Here is an 8,118-nt window from a genome sequence, read left to right on the forward strand (position 1 = left end):
TTGGGTAGTGACAGAAAGGACAAGATTGCAGATACAATCAGCCAAAATTAGTTTTCTACTTAGGGTGGCTGGGCTCTCCTTTAGAGATAAGGTGAGAAGCACTGTCACCTGGGAAAAACTCGGAGTAGAACCACTGCTCCTCTGCATTGAGAGAAGTCAGATGAAGTGGCTCCCGGACGCTTCCCTGGGGAGGTGTTCAGGGCATGTCCGACCGGTAAGAGTCCTCGAGGAAGACCCAGGACACATTGGAGAGTCTATGTCTCTCAACAGGCCTGGGAACGCCTCGGGATCCGTCGGGAGGAGCTAGACGAAGTAACCGTGGAGAGGGAAGTCTGGGCTTCCCTGCTTAGGCTGCTGTCCCCACGACCCGACCTCGGATAGGTGGTAGAAGATGGATGGATGGATGGATGGATGGATGGATGGATGGACTGATATGCTGTGCATTTTTTATTATTATTCTGTCTCCATATGTGTATCACTTCATCGTTTTTAGGTCCTTTCTGCATAATGCACAATACACAATAGACAAACTGAGCGATCCGCCTAACGTTCGCCTGCACAAGGCGGTTATATTTTTGCTTCTAGCTTCTGCTTTTTCCCAAAGCACGGTTCGTCACATCAGTCACATGGGCAATCACGTGCAGACAGCTGAGACGGAATTAGGAACTATTACTGTTTTTTTTTTACTCACTGACATGGTTTTAGTTTACTTTCTCTTGCCATTACTGTAAAGCAAACACAAGTCATTCTACACGTATTATTTAATGTGTGGTCATCTTAGTCTTTCCTGCCAGGAGCCTGCATGGCAGCCTGCAGATAAATCCCCCAGTTTCATATCCACTTCCATTCCCTCAATTAGGCTCACTGGTCCCTCCATCATGATCTGTCACCGTACGTTTGGCCCCATACTGAGCGATTGTTTAAGTTCCTGTCAAGCCGTCCGCCGCTGTGTGCATGGCAAAACCCCCTCTTGATGCATCATCAGCAATAGTAATGTGCTACAACTGAAGGTTTGACAGCTCAATACTGAGTCAATGTCTATTTTTCATCTAAATCATGTGCACATTTTGATATGTTGCCTTCTGAACAATCTCCAGGGAGCCTGAACGTACAGGCTGCATGACCACACAATTTAAGAAATGAAAAAGAGGAACAAATACAACACTCAGCTTGGCTTCATGCCTGCTTTTACATCCTTCCTAATGCTTTCCTGAATGCTATAATAAACAACTATAAGAGCAGAGTGAGAACTGAAGATGGTTTGAACAGGCTGTGCCAGCAGTAAATTTAACACAATTTTCTGGCATTTCTCATAAATAATTTAGAAGTCAACCTCAGCTTTTTAAATCAGGACATCAGGAACACAACAAACAAAGCACTGCACATGATGCACACTTATAGTGTGCATACACAAGCCGGGAGGAACATATAAGATGCATAAAGTGCAGTGATGAAGTATTTATGGTTCTAAACATGAACACTGCGAAAACTGAAAAGTAAGCAATATTAAATATCTGAACTCGAGGTGTCAAAGTATCGCATGTATTTTTGGCAATTTTGCACTTCTTGACAATATATTTTCTTACTTTTTATAACACCAATCTGCTCAAGTACTCAAATCTGAGCTCAAACCAGCCTAAAATAGGAATAACATTTTTTTTTTTAAAGGAATCAGTAATGAGTAGCAGTGCCATTATTGTTAATCACCTCAAAAATTGGTTTGGGCATGCTTGATGCCAGTGTTTCCAGGAGGCTAGTGGGACTGTTGCTCCAGGTGGTGAAGATGGCTTCACGGAGGGCATCCACTGTAAAGTTCCCGTGCCATCCATCCCCAAATGTTCTCAATTGGATTTAGATCAGGGGAACATGCAGGATGCTCCAAAATAAGTCTGGAATAAGTCCTTTGTCAGACGGGAATTGTGAACTTCAGCGTCGTCCACAGACAAGGGCCTTCAGCCTTGAGGGATGCCTGCAACATCTCTACATAGCCATCTGCCGTTTGACGCCTCTGCACACCTGAATCTCCGTGGTTCCATTGAAGGAAAAAGCACCCCAGATCATGATGGCTCTCCCTCCACTGTGCCGTGTGGGAAACATCTAAGGTGGGATCTTCTTGTAACATTGGAAGCCATCAGGACCGTCAAGTTGCTTCTACAGATGCACTATCGAAAGTGTCCTTACCGCCTCCATCACTGTTTGGTAAGGTAACTGTACAACACGTGATAGGAAGGCACTCCAGCGGGTGATCAAGACCTCACAGAACATTGTTGGGGCAGCCCCCCCTCACTGCAAGACATTTATAAAACTAGAGTCCTACGAAGAACACACAACCTCATCAAGGACAGCACACATCCACAACACTCATTATTCACACTCCTACCGTCAGGCAGACGCTACAGGAGTTTGAAGTCCAGGACCACAAGGCTGGCAAACAGCTTTTACCCACAAGCCATCAGGCTTCTCAACGAAGCACTCACACACGCCACATGCAACACAAGCACACACTCATAGCACTTTATTTATTTATTTATTTGTATTATTTATTTGTATTAATGTCTCTTCTGTTTTTGTTGCTTAATTTATTGGTATATATGTTTATGTGTTTATGTTTCTTATGTTCTTATTTCTTGTGTTTTCTTTCTTTTCTTGGGAGAATGAACAGAATAAGATTTTCATTGCATGGTATAACTGCTGTTTTACCATGCACATGACAATAAAACTCTCTTGAATCTTGAAGGTTACATTTTTTCTCATCAGAAAGTAAAACTTTCTTATACCTATCAATGTCCCATGTTTGGTGCTCTTGTGCAAATTCCAAACTGGCAATTTTGTGGCGTTGGAGAAGAGGCCTTTAAAGACGTTTGGTTTGGTTTGGTTTGGTTTGGTTTGGTTTTATTTAGTTTTATTTGAACATGCATGAAGGTTACAATGGAATACATTTCATGAATCATCATTTCACAGTTCCACATGTCCAAAAGGAGTAGGAAGAAGCAAAGCTGATTTAATCCTACCCCCCATCCATTCTACATCTAGTACAGTACATGTTGTTCACTTCCTGCATTCCACGTCATATTTTCTATAATAATCAGTGTAATAATAAATAATAAATAATAACAATAAAAAACAAGCATGACAGAACAATCATTGTGATGGTCAAGACTCTTCTGCCTTGTATTTAGCAAACATCAACTGCTTGTGTTGTTTTTTGAATTTGCTCATCTCTGTACATTGTTTAAGTTCTTTACTCAATCCGTTCCATAGTTTAATTCCACATACGGAAATGCTGTGGGTTTTCAGCGTTGTTTTCAGTGTTTTAAGTTTAATTTTCCTCTAAGATCATATTTCTTCTCTCTTTTAGAGAAATACTGTATGACGTTTTTGGGTAACAAATTATTATTAACCTTATGCATTGTTTTAGCGGTTTGAAAATTTACTAAGTCAGCTAATTTTAATATTTGTGATTTTAAAAATAAAGGGTTTGTATGTTCTCTATACTCTATACTACAGAATGATCCTCACCGATCTTTTTTGCAGTACAGTGAGTGAGTGAAGATTACTTTTATAATTATTGCCCCATATCTTCACACAATAAGTTAGATATGGTAATACCAAAGAACAGTGAAGAGTGTGGAGTGATTTTTGATCAAGAACATATTTTGCTTTGTTCAATATTTAAGTTTTTTCTTATTATAAGCCGTCTTTCACAGAAGCTGTTTGATGATTATTGGATTGCACTCGTTACCAGTAACAACCTTCATTTGGGCAGAGGATGGTCCCGTCTCTTGATGGACAGCCACTCAGATCCTCTGGCTCAGGGCAAGTGACATTTTTTGAGTCTACCACTTGACTCCTCTTCTCAACGCAGGTTTATGACCATCATTTTCCTACTTTGTTTTTGAAAAATAATGCTTTATTCACAGCAAACCAATAGTAGTTACAGTGTAGTGGTAAAACTAATAGTTTTTTACTTGCTTTAAAAAAAATCCTTCAATTCAAATGATCTTGTTATATTGTCAGGTTTTTATTTCTTATTTTAAATAAAATGCTCCTTGGTTAAATACTTTTGAAAGTTTTATTTTTGCACTGATGCAATTTAGTAGGTTTCTCAGTGTGCACTAAAATTGCATCTGCATCAGGAAAGCTCAGTTTTGTGTGTGTGCAGCAGATTACATTAAAAGGGCATTTAACAATAACATTTTCATGAATTTATCATAAAAAAATAAAGTGTATGTAAATAAATGTATTATTATCCACCTATCCATCCATCTTCTATGCCGCTTATTCTCAAGAGGGGCGCAGGCGTATGTTGGAGCCTATCCCAGCTGACTTTGTGCAAGAGGAGGGGTACACCCCGGACTGGTTGCCAACCAATCGCAGGGCAGATGTATGATTATTATTATCATTTTTTTTAAATATCCAATTTAACTGCAGCGAGGTAAACAGACCCTCTCTAGTTTAATATTACGCCCAACACTGTAAAAATATTGTCTCTCATTCATTCACACACCCAACATGACAGTGATCAGCACTTGGCTCTGTTTTTCAATACATATGTTCTCCTAACATAACAGGCATTCATCATCATTCTTCACTGCACTTATCTCTCTGACTCAAAACAAGAAAAAAGAAAAGGCGGGGCTCATTTCTGTAAAGCACATGTGCAGCTAACCTTGCACTTGTGTCAGGTGCAACATAAAGTCTTTTATTTTGTCATCTCGAGCTCACGTTCAACGATGCTTGCAACGAGACCTCCTCCAAATGAATATATGGAAATGTCAAGTACATCAGCCTCTGAAACCTTAGCGACCCCCAGAAGATTGCCAGTAAAATAACAAGATGCGTTTTACATATTTAACACTGCAGACAGTCAACATGTTTATCCATGTTTTCTTTCTGCCTCAAGCCACTGGGTTAACTTTTTTTCTCTCTATTCCAGTTTTGATATCTTTTGGTTGTTTGTATGCAAATTAACCTGGTACAAGTTACACACAGTAATTGTGGTAGGATAAAATAAGCTCTGCTTCTTCATGCTTCTTTTTAATGTGACCTTGTTAAGCATGTTTAAAATAAACTAGACAATTAGCGTTACCATAGCCTGACACTTAAATAACAATGACTTGGGCCTCTTTCATTGTGACTGTAAGAGGTGGGTGTTGTCAAATGTCAAACTAAAAATAAGCCAACATTCACTGACACATTCATGGTCAGCAGGGGAGGTATAGCACAAAAATGAATTCTTTAAGTGAGAAGTCCAAATCCCTGACATATGCTCAGTATGAATTGTTCATCTGGAAAGAACAAACTGATCCACGAACAGAAAGACAAAAACTCCTCTGCACTTGTGGATGAGTGGCAGGCTTTGTCTTGTGTCTGGACTGACACGCACGCACACACACACAAATACACTTACAGTAATGCAGGCATATTGTAACAGTGGAAACATGATTCAAAAGCGGGATGCCAATGCTTGAGTGTCAAAGCAAAGTCAAGAATTTAACATTAAATGGAAGTGTCAATGCTACAAGGCCCAAAAAGGGGACAGTAGCGGCACCAGTTACTGCAGATGGCGCTGTTTTTCCCGATTACTATTTTTTATGTGATATGGGGTAATACGGTAATTTAATGTCGAAATTCATTTGTGTAAATAACACAGTGCTGTTTGTGCAGTTTAGTGGATACCACGATGCTGGATGACTTCCCAGTTGTTTTTTGCCATCACAAAATCTTTATTAACTGTACAGGTTTTCAAGCAACATTTTACCATTCTTAAGGGCCATACAATTGTAATGAGAAGAAAACCGCCTGTATGACAAAACTAAATAAAACTAAAGTCAAGTAAAATGACTCAGGTCTGACAGACACGTAATGGAGAGGAAATAAGCCCATGTTTGTAATACTGTCACCGAGTGGTGTTTTATAAGTATTGCTGTAAGTAGTTAAAGCTAAAAAGAAAAGCCAAAGAAAAAGCAAAGCACACTTCTGGAGTTAATCCTTTTGTTGCTCACTGAGCAGTCTCTGCACATAAACATATACACTAGGTCCCCAACTTATGAACACAATTGGTTCCAGACGACCGTTCTTATGTTGAATTGTTCTTAAGTAGGGGAAAAGGTAATATTACCAATGATATAGGTACTACATGTACGTGTATACATATACAGTATATGTGTATGTATGTAAATATGAGTTTGGATGTAGTAGTAATATTAAACAAGGATCATTAATGAAAAAAACAATAATACAAGTTATATAATAATACGTAATGATAAATGTTATTTACCTTTGAAGAGGAGTGGTCGAGCATAGTCGTTGTGGTGGAGTTGGAGGAGGAGTTATTGAAAAAAAAAGGACAAATCGTCGTCGTCGTTAGACTCTTCTAAAAGAGGTAGTGTTCTGTGGGTGGTGTAGAATTAAGCAGGCCTATTAACTCTTCATAAACTTTCATCACACGCTCTGTCCGGGTTGTACAATTTAGCTTTCCATTTAGCTTTACACTGTGTCTCCCCAGCGCCTAACTCTTCCTCTGTTGGTCCCATTAGCTCTAACGCTGCCTGTGTTGGTCCCATTAGCAGTGTCACAGTGCCCTCTACTGGTCAAGCATGTACAGTAGCAGTATAAATACTGATTGAGCGACTACAAGGCAAAATAAAATAAAATATAGACCAGTCGGCTTGTGTTCGTATCCGTGAATGTTCGCTAGTCGGGTGTTCGTAAGTTGGGGACCTAGTGTATACAATAATTGCAGCAAATAAAATACACATGAGTAGGGAGCATGAATATTGTCTATTAACTAACAACCCAATGTTGTCCATCAACACTATTATTTTGGGTCTTACAATAACATAAAATAAATATTAATATTTGTCCATTGAACTGTGTTATAAATGTATTTTTTGTATTATTAAAAAAAAATCACTTTCTTAAGTAAAAATCACAGAATTTGCTCATTTCCTGATCAAATACAGGGCAGAAAGCTGAGATTAGGCTGCGGTGAATCTCTCCTTTCTTCTTAAGTGCAGAACCAAGCCTAAAGGTGGATGGCACGTGCCCGTTTCTGTTTGTCAGCATGCCGCCAATATAATGTTTGCAGAAACATTCATTCCACACCATGACTTTCTACATCTCGTCTTTAATGTAATTGTGACATCATTATTCTTCTTCGGACAATAAAATACACAAAACTATCATATGTGGAGACACTGCAGCGCTCTCATCATCCTGAAGGGGTGGGGGCGTGCATGAACTGGAAGGTGCTTGTCGCTGCCGTCCTTCCATAGAGAGTAAAAGCCATCCATTTTTTTGACAGCAGCTCCAAGTCGATCAGCTGTTTATCATCATGCACTGTTGCGTGTACTTCAGACACAAATCAGAGGTAAGACCACGAATGTTTTTTAGTTTATATAAAAAGAGTAAATGGGACTGAAATGTAGACTAAATGTAAATTAAATACCCAAAGTCAGGGTCAAAAATACTTATTTATACTTATTTACACAATACAAGATACAAGATTATAAATTATAAATTATAAGATTTATATTTCTATATAATATATTTTTATTATACATATATTATCTTAAGCAATATGTGTTAAAATGTAGATATACTGAATTACTTAAAATAAGCAAAATAATCAGCTGGTAGTTTTACTTGCCAAAATGCTAGAAACAAATCAAATGACTTTTCAGACTTGCCTGGCAAGTATTAATAATTAATGATAATTTATTATTTTTTTTAAAACGCTGTGTCTTTTTTTTAATTGGCCGACAGGGCAGTTGCAATTTGAGCCCCATGAGATTTGCCCAACAACAAGTGGCCGTGAAGGGGAAATAGAATCAGCACAATTTTGCTTGTCATTCTCCGGTGTTTTTAGATTATTTGTGTTGTTTGCATTATGCTGAAAGTGTATGTATGCACACTCACTTAACAATTTAAACACTGCTCTGTAGTAAATAGCCTTCATGTGCCGTATACAGTATAAGAGCGAGGACAAAAAGTGCCATATGCTGGGAGACTACCAGCACTGTTTTTGCATCAAAATCTGTTAACCTTCAGTCATGTGCACTGAATGTAACTCAACCATCTCGGAGAATTTTTCTTCTTAGAGTCTGAATGGAGGAT

The sequence above is a fragment of the Dunckerocampus dactyliophorus genome, chromosome 7, assembly GCF_027744805.1.
Source record: "Dunckerocampus dactyliophorus isolate RoL2022-P2 chromosome 7, RoL_Ddac_1.1, whole genome shotgun sequence".
Taxonomy (NCBI): Eukaryota; Metazoa; Chordata; class Actinopteri; order Syngnathiformes; family Syngnathidae; genus Dunckerocampus; species Dunckerocampus dactyliophorus.